This window comes from Dermochelys coriacea, chromosome 11, assembly GCF_009764565.3.
Source record: "Dermochelys coriacea isolate rDerCor1 chromosome 11, rDerCor1.pri.v4, whole genome shotgun sequence".
In the NCBI taxonomy this organism is placed as follows: domain Eukaryota; kingdom Metazoa; phylum Chordata; order Testudines; family Dermochelyidae; genus Dermochelys; species Dermochelys coriacea.
The window spans coordinates 15,320,345-15,334,258 of record NC_050078.2 but is presented as its reverse complement, the minus strand read 5'-3'; the positions used below and the strand labels follow the sequence as shown (position 1 = coordinate 15,334,258).

The window sequence follows — 13,914 nt, the reverse complement described above, 5'->3', positions numbered from 1 at the left end:
AGACTCACATTTTATGGTTAAGAAATTATATTTTTCCCAACAAATAAATGTTCATTAAATGTTATTTCAATGTCACATATGAATTCATTATGCATTCTTGCCCAAGAGGAATGTGCTGTATAACTGTAGTGATAATTTCAGTAGTCAGGATAGTTTTAGTTTGATTTTATACAAAAAAAACTGACACAGATGACTCCCTCCATAAGCATTGTTCATATTGTTGTGTAAATTTGAAAATTACAAACTACACCTCAGGGTGCTAGGCAGCCTACTCCCTTATCTGTGCTGAAAAACCTATTTTGTAAAAGTCCAGAATATATCTCACAGCCATTTAATGCTGTTGGTCCCTAAACAATAGTGATTGATTTTGTTTGGTCTGGCAAACACAAATTATCCCATAATCATTTTAGCCTGCCAGCGATGCTTATATTGACTTGTTTGTGTTAAGAAGAAAATGCAGTGATTGTAATGAAAAAGGGAAAGGGCTAGAGGCAAATAAAAGATTTTTTCTGTGCTGAGAAAAATGCATCTACTTTAATTGTCAGTACAGAATAGGTATGGTCTGCTGCAAAAGTAACATGAATTTAAAAATAAAATGGCACTTTTGTTTCCATCTAAATTTGCCCTTCAACTACCCGTGATGTAATTTTAGACTCATTTTTTCTACTGTATGGCTATGACAAGAGAACACAGAATAAAGAATGTAAACAGTATTTGTCACTGGTTTGAAAATTATAGATGGGACAAAATTGGAAACCTGAATATAAACCTTTTTTTAGTTTTGGAGGGGATTTAAGTTGAATCATTGGATATGAATTAGTTGGATCCACCATTACAAGGGCCAATTTTGTGATAGTTTGCAGGTGGCCTATATCTCCTGAGAAATGCTACTATGGTGTTGTCAAACCTGAATCTTTGTAGGCCTTTGCAGCCTTTCCATTGGAATCTATTGTCTTCCTCTATCACCATTTCCTGGCCACACATCCTGGCCTCCAGCCAAGCACAGCTAGCGCTTAATTTTTCTGCCTCATCCCCTAACTGGGTCCTATTCACTCCTCACTACCTTGGTGTTACTGACTATGTAGTGGGTGCTAAATTTTTGATTTGTCATCTGTTTTGCACTGTCTGTTGATCCAAAAATATCTGATGAATATTAGCTGTGCTACATCTATGGGCATACGGAGGTGTACAAAATGTGTGTGTTGGCCCATGGTGGGTAGGAAGAGGAGAGAACATCTCTGGTCAATCACCAGGAACCTAGAGAGAAGAAAAATCTGCTGGCCCAGACTGTGGAAAGCCCCAGTCATCCAGTTGCTTTCCCACATACCATCCCCATATCTCCCCTCTACCACTGCAAGGCAACAAACAATTGGGGGTACATTCCAGGAGATAGTGTGGGGGAAAGGAGGAGGAAAAGGACAAGAATGAATGAATGTGGAAATTGTTGTTGTTGTTTTCACGGGGGGTTCGGGGAGGGGAGTGGGCAGAGAGAAAGACTGATGTTTGTAAGTGGGTAGAGATGAGGGGGGGAATTGAAGTAATCATTTAGAAGAGAGAACAAAGAAGAAATTGAGGGTTGGTGAAGGGACTGGAAATATGGGAAGGTGAGAGACAAAATGATAAAGAGGGGAAAGAAAAGAAAAGAAATGTTAAAGATCATGGCTGAGAATAAGGAGAGAAACAACACAGACAATGAAAAAGTAAGGGGAAGGAGTGGGGTAAAGGCAAGAGAAGCAGAGCATAATCCCCATTGTTACTCCTCATAGAAAAGTCAGATTGAAGGGAAACAATGACAAATCCCCAAAATATGCAGGGGAAGGAAAGAAAAATGGAGAAAGACCAGTGAAGGAAAACAAAATAAAAGGGCCATGTGGTTATTTTTATCTTATTTAATAGAGAGATCAGTGTCAGAAATGTTACATTAAATTAAATTGAATGAGATAGAATAGTTGCAAAGGAGTGAGGAATTGGTACTGTTTGAGGTTTATCTATGACAGGAAAATGACTTGGCTTGGCTTTGAGTGCCATATATCAGCTCAAGGTCACGCAAAAATTCACAGCCCTTGAATATATAACCCCGCAGTTCATACATAGTATGTAGAAAATTCAAACACAGTATGTACAAAGGCCATACTGGGTCAGACCAAAGGTCCATCTAGTCCAGTATCGTGTCTTCTGACAGTGGTCAATGCCAGGTGCCCTGGAGGGAATGAATAGAACAGGTAATCATCAAGTGAAGCATCCCCTGTCACCCATTCCCAGCTTCTGGCAAACAGGCTAGGGACACCATCCCTTCCCATCCTGGTTAATAGTCATTGATGGACTTATCCTCCATGAACTTCTCTAGTTCTTTTTTGAACCCTGTTATAGTCTTGGCCTTCACACCATCCTCTGATAAACAGTTTCACAGGTTGACTGTGCGTTGTGTGAAAAAATACTTCCTTTTGTTTGTTTTAAATCTGCTGCCTATTAATTTCATTTGGTGACCCCTAGTTCTTGTGTTATGAGAAGGAGTAAACACCACTGGTGTTGCACTCCATAATTTTTTATGGAAATATGCGTATGAGTGTGAATATGATGTGACTGGAATATGCTTTATGCGAAAGGTCTCTTGTAAGGTATCATTACAAAGGTTATGAGAACACCCCTGCTTTCCATCTGAAATGTCTGCTGGAACTATCAAGGACTGTACCAGGGAAAGGATTGGGCCCAGACTAGGAAGGAGTCTAGTCTGTGAAAGAAGCTTATTGGAACATCTCTGAGGGTGAGATTTTACCTGTAAACAGTTTTTTAATGTATTAGGCTTAGACTTGCATGTTTTTGCTTTATTTTGCTTTGTGACTTTTTTGTTCTGTCTGTTATTACTTGAAATCACCTAACGCCTACTTTTTATTCTTAATACAGTCACTTTTGTTTATTATTGAACCCAGAGTAAGTGATTAATAGCTGGGGGAGCAAACAGCTGTGCATATTTCTCTATTAGTAATATAGAGGGCGAACAATTTATGAGTTTACCCTGTATAAGCTTTACAAAGAATAAAAGTGATTTATTTGGGGTTTGGATCCCATTGGGAGCTGGGTGTCTGGGTGCTGGAAATAGGTAACCTCCTGAGCAGTTTTTGGTTAAAGTCTGCAGCTTTGGGGGCGTGGACCACACCTGGGTCTGTGTTGCAGCAGGCTAGCATGTCTGGCCCAACAAGGCAGGGATCTGGAGTCCCAAGATGACAGGGAAAATGGGCTTAGAGGTAATTCCAACACATCAGATGACAGTCCCAAGGGGGTCTTTGTGACCAAACCCATCACAAATGCTTCCTTATTTACTTTCTTCACACCAGTCATGATTGTATAGACCTCTATCACATCCCCCCAGTCGTCTCTTTTCCAAACTGAAAAATCCCAGTCTTATTAATCTCTCCTCATATGGCAGTCGTTCCATACCCCTAATCATTTTTGTTGCCTTTTTCCAATTCCAATATATCTTTGAGACAGGGCAACCACATCTGCATGCAGTGTTCAAGATGTGAGCATACCATGGTTTCATAAAAAGGCAATATGATATATTCTGTCTTATCTATCCCTTTCTTAATGATTCTCAACATTATTTGCTTTTTTGACTGCCACTGCACACCGAGTGTATGTTTTCAGAGAACTATCCAGAAGGACTCCAAGATCTCTTTCTTGAGTGGTAACAGCTAATTTAGACCCCATCATTTTATATGTGTAGTTAAGATTATGTTTTCCAATGTGCATTACTTTGCATTTATCAACATTGAATTTCATCTGCCATTTTGTTGCCCAGTTTTGAGAGATCCTTCTGTAGCTCTTCACAGTCTGTCTGGGAATTAACTATCTTGAGCAATTTTGTATAGTCTGCAAATTTTGCCACTTCACTGTTTACCCCTTTTTCCAGATCATTTATCAATATATCGAATAGGACTGGGCCCAGTACAGACCCCTGGGATACACCACTATTTACCTCTCTCCATTCTGAAAACTGACCATTAATTCCTACCCTTTGTTTCCTATCTTTTAACCAGTTACCAATCCATGAGAGGACCTTCTCTCTTATCCCATGACAACTTACTTTGCTTAAGAGCCTTTGGTGAGGGACCTTATCAAAGGCTATCTGAAAAATCTACGTACACTATATCCACTAGATGTCCCTTGTCCACATGCTTGTTGACCCCTCAAAGAATTCTAGTAGATTGGTGAGGCATGATTTCCCTTTCCAGAAGCCATGCTGATTCTTCCCCAACAAATTATGTTCATCTATGTGTCCGACAATTTTGTTCTTTATTAGAGTTTCAACCAGTTTGCCCAGTACCGAAGTCAGGCTTACCAGTGCTTGTAATTGCCAGGATCACCTCTGGAACCCTTTTTAAAAATTGGCATCCTCCAGTAGCTATCCTCCAGTCATTTGATACAGAAGCTGATTTAAATGATAGATTACAACCTAAGGTTAGTAGTTCTGCAATTTTACATTTGAGTTCCTTCAGAACTCTTAGCTAAATACCATCTGTTCCTGGTGACTTATTACTGTTTAGTTTATCAGTTTGTTCCAACACTTCCTCTAATGGTGCCTCAATGTGGGACAGTTCCTCAGATTTGTCACCTAAAAAGAATCTCCCTCTCATTCTCAGCCATGAAGACTGATGCAAATAATTCATTTAGTTTCTTTGCAATGGCCTTATAGTCCTTGAGTGCTCCTTTAGCATCTCAATCGTCCAGTAGCCCCACTGCTTGTTTAGCAGTATTCCTGCTTCTGATGTACTTAAAAAAATAATTGCTATTACTTTTTGAGTCTTTGGCTATCTATTCTTCAAATTCTTTTTTGGCTTTCCTAATTATATCTTTAAACTTCATTTGCCACAGTTTATTCTCCTTTCTATTTTCCTCACTAGGATTTAACTTTTACTTTTTAAAGGATGCCTTTTTATCTCTCATTGCTTTTTACTTTGTTGCTTAGGAGGTGGTGGCACTTTTTTGGCTCTAGTACTATGTTTTTTAATCTGGTGTATATAAAGATTAAGTTGAGCCTCTATTATGGTGTCTTTAAAAAGTTTCCATGCAGCTTGCAGGGATTTCACTTTGTGCACTGTAGCTTTCAATTTCTATTTAATTTCCCCATTTTTGTGTAGTCCCTCTTTCTGAAATTAAATGCTACAGTGTTAGGCTGCTGTGGCATTTTCCCCACCACAGGGATGTTAAATTTAATTATATTATAGTCACTATTACCATGCAGTTCAGGTATATTCACCTCTTGGACCAGATCCTGTGTTCCACTTAGGACTAAATCAATTGCCTCTCCTCTTGTTTGTTCCAGGATCAGCTGCTCCAAGAAGCAGACATTTAAAGGTGTCAAGAAACTTTATCTCTGCATCCCTTCCTGAGGTGATATGTACCCAATCAATATGGAGATAGTTGACATCCCCCATTATTATTGAGTTTTTTTTTTATTTTAATAGCCTTTCTAATCTCCCTGAGTATTTCACAGTCACTATCACCATCCTGATCAGGTGATTGATAATATATACCTACTGCTATATTCTTATTAGAAAATGGAATTACTATCCCTAGAAATTCTATGGTACACTTTGGTTCATTGAAGATTTTTACTTCATTTGATTCTATACTTTCTTTCTCTGAGGGGAGACTGCTGGGTGAAGAAAATGGACAGTGGAAGCATATAACTAAGAGAACCAGGCAGAGGAAAAGATAGGCTAGTGAAAGAGAAATAGAGCTCAAGAACAGGTTTGCAGAGTTGAAAAATGAAGACTGGGCTCAGCAGGTGGTCACTGAAGGTGGAAGGGCAAGGAAGAAGAAGAGAAGAGTGGCTAGTCCTATAGGAAAAGGGGAAGAGTCAATGGAGACTACACCAAATATGTGCTCCAGAAGGATACAGGATGGGTTGAAGAGGATTACAAGGGAGAATAGGAATAGAAAGAACTTGCAGGCAGAGGGAACAGGGGATAGACTGGAGAATTGCACCGTCATCAGGAAAAAGGTAGGTCTACGTGATCGGTGACTCCGTATTGAGAAGGGTGGACAGGCCTGTAACCAAAGCTCATCCAGAGAATAGAAGGGTGTGCTGTCTTCCAGGTGCTAAGATACGGGATGTGGACCTGAGGTTGAAGAGGATCCTAAAGGGAGAGGGAAAAAAAAATCCACTGATCGTCCTTCATGTGGGAACAAATGATACTGGTAGATTCTCACTGAAACATATCAAGGAAAACTATGCCAGGTTGGGGAAGACGCTTAAGGAAATCGAGGCTCAGGTGATCTTCAGTGGGATTCTGCCTGTTCCTAGAGAAGGGCAACAAAGGTGTGACAAGATTATGACTATCAACAGATGGCTCAGGAAGTGGTGCTACAAAGAGGGCTTTGGGGATGTATGGCCACTGGGAGGCATTCACGGATAGAGGACAGTTCTCTCGGGATCGACTTCATATGAGTAGAGAAGGAAATAGACTTCTAGGACGGAGGCTGATACAAGAAAGCTTTAACATTGAGAGGGAAGAAAACAAAGTAAGAAAGGATACAGCCGTGGGTAGGAGAATAAACATAAGGAGGAAGGGCAGTGTGAATACCAGTCTAATAGGTCATACTGGCTGTAGAATGTCCGTGCCTAAATTGGATAAAGAATGTGAGCGAGGCCAAAACATCAAAAATTAAGATGTTTGTCCACCAACGTGAGAAGCCTAGGTAACAAAATGGAGGAACTAGAGCTACTGTTGCAGGAAGTGAAACCAGATATTATAGGGATAACAAACATGGTGGAATAGTAGTCATGACTGGACTACAGGTATTGAAGGGTATGTAAGGAAAGACAGAAATAAAGATAAAGGTGGTGGAGTAGCATTGTATATTAATGATGAGGTAGAATGTAAAGAAATAAGAAGCAATGGAATGGATAAGAGTCCATCTGGGCAAAAATCACATTGGGGAAGAAAACTACTACAGCCCCCCTCCCCAAGTGATAGTGCTTGGGGTGTGCTATAGACCGCCGGGATCTAATTTGGATATGGATAGAGTCCTCTTTAATGTTTTGAGTGAAGTAAATACTAATGGAAACTGCGTGATCATGGGAGACTAACTTCCCAGATATAGACTGGAGGACAAGTGCTAGTAATAATAATAGGACTCAGATTTTCCTAGATGCGATAGCTGATGGATTCCTTCATCAAGTAGTTGCTGAACCAAGAAGAGGGGATGCCATTTTAGCTTTGGTTTTGGTGAGTAGTGAGGACCTCATAGAAGAAATGGTTGTAGGGGACAACCTTGGTTCAAGTGATCATAAGCTAATTCAGTTCAAACTGAATGGAAGGATAAACAAAAATAAATCTGCGACTAAGGTTTTTGATTTCAAAAGTGCTGACTTTCAAAAATTAAAGAAATTAGTTAGGGAAGTGGATCATACTGAAGGATTTATGGATCTAAAGGCAGAGGAGGCCTGGGATTACTTCAAGTCAAAGCTGCAGAAGCTATCGGAAGCCTGTATCCCAAGAAAGGGGAAAAAATTCATAGGCAGGAGTTGTAGACCAAGCTGGATGAGCAAGCATCTTAGAGAGGTGATTAAGAAAAAGCAGAAAGCATATAGGGAGTGGAAGATGGGAAGGATCAGCAAGGAAAGCTACCTTATTGAGGTCAGAACATGTAGGGATAAAGTGAGAAAAGCTAAAAATCAAGTAGAGTTGGACCTTGCAAAAGGAATTAAAACCAATAGTAAAAGGGTCTATAGCCATATAAATAAGAAGAAAACAAAGAAAGAAGAAGTGGGACCACTAAACACTGAGGATGGAGTGGAAGTTAAGGATAATCTAGGCATAGCCCAATATCTAAACAAATACTTTGCCTCAGTCATTAATGAGGATCTTAGAGATAATGGTAGCATGACAAATGGGAATGAGGATATGGAGGTAGATATTACCATATCTGAGGTAGAAGCGAAACTGAAACAGCTTAATGGGACTAAATTGGGGGGTCCAGATAATTTTCATCCAAGAATATTAAAGGAATTGGCATATGAAATTGCAAGCCCATTAGCAAGAATTTTTAATGAATCTGTAATCTCAGGGATTGTACCGTATGACTGGAGAATTGCTAACATAGTTCCTATTTTTAAGAAAGGAAAAAAAAAGTGATCCGGGTAACTACAGGCCTGTTAGTTTGACATCTGTAGTATGCAAGTTCTTGGAAAAAATTTTTGGAGAAAGTTAAGGACATTGAGGTCAATGGTAAATGGGACAAAATACAACATGGTTTTACAAAAGGTAGATCATGCCAAACCATCCTGATCTCCTTCTTTGAGAAAGTAACAGATTTTTTAGATAAAGGAAACGCAGTGGATCTAATTTACCTAAATTTCAGTAAGGCATTTGATACGGTACTACATGGGGAATTACTAAACTGGAAAAGATGGGGATCAGTATGAAAATTGAAAGCTGGATAAGGAATTGGTTAAAGAGGAGATTAGAGCGGGTCATACTGAAAGGTGAACTGTCAGGCTGGAGGGAGGTTACCAGTGGAGTTCCTCAGGGTTCCTTTGCGACCAATCTTTTTATTACTGACCTAATAAAATAAAATGGTTTGAAATACGGGGAACAGTAATCATGATAAAAAAATGGTAGAGAGTATGTCAAAAATGTTGCAAAATGAAGTCAGAATTCCTTGCTGACTTAAAACATATTAGTAGAATCCATCAGTCCCACCACAGGTAAGGCATATTCATTAGTACAATACATAAAAAGTGAGTGGCACCAGACCCAAAATATCTCTTAGGGAGACATCACACATATAGTCAGGGCCAACATTATTAAATGCTTTAAAGACCCATGGGACCAATTTAAAGTCAATCTGCCTCTTTATAGGCAGTTACTGTAAAGAATGCAAGTGGGAATAGTACTATTATGTTTGTTCAAATGCTGCATTCTGCAAGGAAGTGTCACTGAATCATTGCTGGGAGCAATGGACATGTGCTAAAAATGCAAGATGGAAGTGGAAAGCCAGTGCCATTTTGAGAGGCATGCTGATGGGTCTCAACTCACTAAGCAGGAAAGAAAAATAGTCCCTAGTCTGAATTCAGAGGGGATTCCCTGCTGGGCTGATGCTGAGACACTATTGATCAGAAAAGTTGTGAAACTATTTGCTGTTCATAGACAGTAGGACTGAAAAAAGAAAAGGAGTACTTGTGGCACCTTTGAGACTAAAATTTATTTGAGCATAAGCTTTCGTGAGCTACAGCTCACTTCATCGGATGCATCCGATGAAGTGAGCTGTAGCTCACAAAAGCTTATGCTCAAATAAATTTGTTAGTCTCTAAGGTGCCACAAGTACTCCTTTTCTTTTTGCGAATACAGACTAACATGGCTGCTACTCTGAAACCTGTCATCAAGTAGTACTGAAAACATTTGACAGGACTAAATAGCTCAATTCATCCTCTTAAATTAGTTCAATTCACATGGTAGAAACTTTTTTTTTTATGGAATCATCATACCATGCGATTTAACATGCCATTTGGCAATAGCCACAGCTAGTATAGTATTTCATTTCCCATAACTAAAAGTAAAAATTCAAGATATGATCAAACAGAGAAATATATGGTGTAACAAGATATGATATGGTCATATGTATACAGTCACCCAGATGATACAGTGATGGGTACAAAATGAAATGTTTACAAATTAGTACTTAGCAATTGTATCCTCTTTGAGGCAGGGACTTTTAGGGTATGTCTACCAGCAATCGGCAGGCACAACTGCATAGGCATACTCAAACTAACCTTGATCTAGCTAGCTCGTTAAAAAGTAGCAATGAAGCCACTGCAGCATGGGCAGGAAAAGGGGCTAGCTGCCAGAGTACAATCCTGCCTGTGACTGCATGTGCCTGCCCATGGTGCTGCCTGTATTCATGCCACTGTGACTACACTGCTATTCTTAGCGAGCTTAAGCAGAGCTAGCTCAAGCATGCCTACAGGTTCTGTCCCAGTTGCAGCGCAGACATACCCTTAGATATGTCTGTACAGTGCCCATCACAATGGCTCCTCATCCGTGACTCGGGTCTCGAAGCACTATAGCAATGTAAGTAATAAACCACAGAATCATGGCAGTTAGAGACTGGAAAAATCACATCTTTTTTTCTGTCAGTCTATCTTCCTGAAAATGCAAATGGCCCCACCATGTGTTATTCATATTAAATGTAATGGAATGTAGTACAAGATATAGTTCAAGCTGCTCTGAAATAATTTAGAAATAATGTATGTTATTGACCTCGTTACTGTCTGAACATATTGATTTCATTTAATATGGGTTTGTAAGGAAAAATGCAAGAAGCGATGGATAGCTCAAAATAAAGTTACTCTTCTGCAAACACTTGAGGGTTGTTATGGAACAACAGGCGAGCCATTGGCACTGAGGACTCCGGCTTAACCTCCTGCTCAGCTTACTGAACTAGTTTTGAGAAGCAGGATTAAGGCCTACGTGTTGACAGAAACAAAGGTACTCTGTCTGGATAAAATGGGAGTGTCTTTTTCTCTCCAGAGATAGTGATTGGGGAATTGTTTGGGGGAACCAGACTGACTGGGGCATCGGCTGTGATACCTAGGCCTCTATCACAGGATGGGTAAGGTGGGTGTAGACTGTTTTAAAATCCTTTTTCTCTAAATGATTTGTTCCCTCTGTTAAAATAAATGTAATATTTTGGTTTAAGAAAGCAGTCTGGTCACTATATTCACCACTTGTCAGACTCCTACAGGCAAGAACCACTGGTGTCCACTCTCAGTAAGACATGCTAGGTAGGCATGGTTGATACAGAGTGCGATAACCAAGGACCTGGGCTAAAAAGTGGGGAATTAGGGAATTCTGTCCCAAGAAAGGTAAAGGCATGAGGCCTGACCCCGGAGGGAGAGGCACTCAGAGGCCAGAAAGGGGATAGAGGTGCAGCTAGGCCTGCAACCATGATAGCTGTAACTATATGTGATGTAACAAAAGAAACGCCTCTGGATAAGAACAGGTAGGGTTGGGGTTTCCTTCAGTTGATAAATACAGACTTGTGAGTTCTCAAAATTCTGATTTGACAAAGACTCTTTAATCAGAAACTCCTTTTCTTTTTCCAGTTCGACTGGCTGTGAAATTGTCAGGGTATAATTTTGATTCTTAATAAGACTCCATATAAGCAGGCTCAATTCAAATTTATCAATCAACAGTATTAGTCAAAGATTAATGCAGCATGATACAGAATACACAAGGTTATATGTTACCAAACCAATTCTGGAGAACTGACTCTGCAGCTCAATTCACTCCTAACAACTTTCAGAAACTCAGTTCCTTATATACCATAGATCTTTACAAAGGACAGATGAAGATATTCCTTTTCCCACACCCCAGTTATCTGTGGAGTTTCCTTTATGGTATCTCAGTTTACATGATTGATCAATTGAAAGGTATTTCTAATGAAATCATTATTACAGAAAACATCTGCGACAACAAGGAATTCCTGATGAGTTAAAAATTTCTCTCGGTAATTCATTATCTCATCGATCACAGAACACATTTGCAACAACAAATATCACTTATCAGTTACAACTTGTCCCTTCCTGGACAACTGGACACATTCTCCACAGGTCAGATTGGTCAGAATAGACTATTATCCATACTCCATCATTTGGACACACAAAGAGGTTCAACCTAAATTCAGAGTACCTAAAATTATAATAAAGAGTATCAGCACTTTGGTTCATACACAGAGGATTGTGGGAGTTTGGTATCTGCTAACAGAATGCACCTGTAAAACTGCTGGGTGACCCTCAAAACTTGTATATAAAATTGAAGTTTTATGAAACACATTATAATTTACTGAAATGAGCTGAATTAACCAAAGGAAAAGTCATATCGGTCACTGTACGTTTATTGTTTCCCCTTTACATCAGGAATCTAAACTTAATTACTGATCTGAAAATTCAATACATTTTTACAGCTAGAAAGGTTTGTATTGACTAATTTTTATTTTGCAAAACTATAAAGCAACCTTGAACCTTAACAGAGTAAGTACCTAAAAATTCAATTACTGCTCAAGGAAGTCAGGGCCAGAAATGTTTGAATTATGAAACCAAAAGGAGGGCAATTTGTAAACATGGAAATACACTTATAGTTTATAATACAGCTTTTTGTTCCATGATCTGTTACATTGCAACATGTCAAGGATCGCATTATCCAGAAATAAATAGGAGCTTGGATACATACACAGCTTGCTTGTGTATCGTAGTAACAGTGATGCTGGACAGTTGGATCTCAGTTAGAAATGTACTCATGCTATGCAGTTCTTACATGACTTTTTCAGAAAGCATAAAGTCCTAGAAGCAACAAACTGTAAGCAAAAGTATATTATTTAATTCTTAGCATCATTTCTTTTCAAGAGGGTCACAAACACATCCAAGAATATGCTACCAACAGTTTGCCAGAATGTGCCACTGATTTGTAGGAAAAGCCAATCATTTATTTCTAAATGTTATATACCCTAGTGTTACCCCTTTTGTCCTGAGTAGCTAGCCAAAGTTCAGAGCCCTGGGAATGTTCCAGTTGGGAGTAGAAATTGATAATGAAGTCTGGTATTTTCTTTGATGCAGTCTTGTTTATTTACAAGGAATACATAGAGGCCTGCTTCTCCAGATGCAGGAGGAACCAAAGGCAAAAGGAGTGGGTTTTTTGCTTACAGGTCCAAAATTTCTTTTCATCTAGTTCTGTTACCCAGAACCTCTCTAGGTTTCTCTCAAGGTCATGCTTCTGCTTGGATTCCTTCAGGCTCTCTCTCTCTCTCGCTCTGATTCTGTGTTCCTCACCCCCGCCCCCCGCCTTTCCCAAAACAATACTCAGCAAAAAACCTTCAGCTCACACAGTTGAAACCTCCTGGGCAATTTGACGATTCCTTTGTCCGGTGTGGGAGCTTTTGGTTAACTCATGGTTACAATCATGTTAATTGAAAGGTGTGTTCACACCCATAAATCTCAATAGTGTTTTTACCACACAGAACAAGATTTCACCCAAGTCATAACAATGCTGTCAGTTTAAGAATAAATCTCTCTCATACTATCAGTATGGTATATAAGCCAAAGTACATAAAACTTTGACATTTTCACTATATAGAACAGCTTAATGCTTTTAGCTGAAAATAGCAGCACAGAGTGGACTTTTCAGACTATTGTGACTTGGAACATTTAAAAAAATAGAAAAGGGTAAGTCCTTTTCTTTTTGTGAATACAGACTAACACGGCTGCTACTCTGAAAGCTGGTTAGGAACTGACTCCAAATCCAACAGATTATCTCTAGATGGTTGAATGTTCATCTCTAGTACACAAAAATGGGACACTTATCTTCTGACATTTTTCTTACTGATACTTCAAAGATCACTTCAGGAGTTGCTCATAAGGAACTGGCAACTCAAGAGCAAGAGCTGCTGTACTACAGATAATGGGCCACAGGGAATTCAAACAACAACAAAGCAAAACGGAGCCAGAAAAAGAAGAAAAAAATTATTTTTCTTTTAACTCTTAACACAAGAGAAATATAAAAAAGTGGGGGGGAAGGATGGAGGGGAAGAGGACTATGAGGGTTCCTGGAAAGAGCACATAAAGCAGAAAGAAGGAAACTGGGATTATATTTCCTTCTCTTCTAATGAGAGTTACTAAGAAAGAGGCATTAAAAGAAAGACAGCCCTTTTTCAGATGAAGTTTATCTATAGTGTTACAACTCAAGTGAAAAACACAGCCTCTGGGTTTTTATGGCTTAAGCCTCTCAAAAATATGGCACATCTTTTTCAAATACAGATTTGAACACATTGCGACTCTGTGCTGCTATATTTACTTACAGTTTTGGAGTAAAGTGATAAAATGAGACCCTCAACCTCTGGGGAGGAAAAATAATC

General features: G+C 39.2%; 1 long non-coding RNA gene across 1 annotated transcript; it reads left to right on the top strand.

The window, feature by feature from the left end:
- The first annotated feature begins 12,949 nt into the window (after window positions 1-12,949).
- On the top strand, window positions 12,950-13,567 carry LOC122458012. The gene is made up of 2 exons (XR_006277828.1): window positions 12,950-13,229; window positions 13,279-13,567. It is a non-coding gene; the product is annotated as an uncharacterized LOC122458012 (long non-coding RNA).
- The last annotated feature ends 347 nt before the right edge of the window (window positions 13,568-13,914 follow it).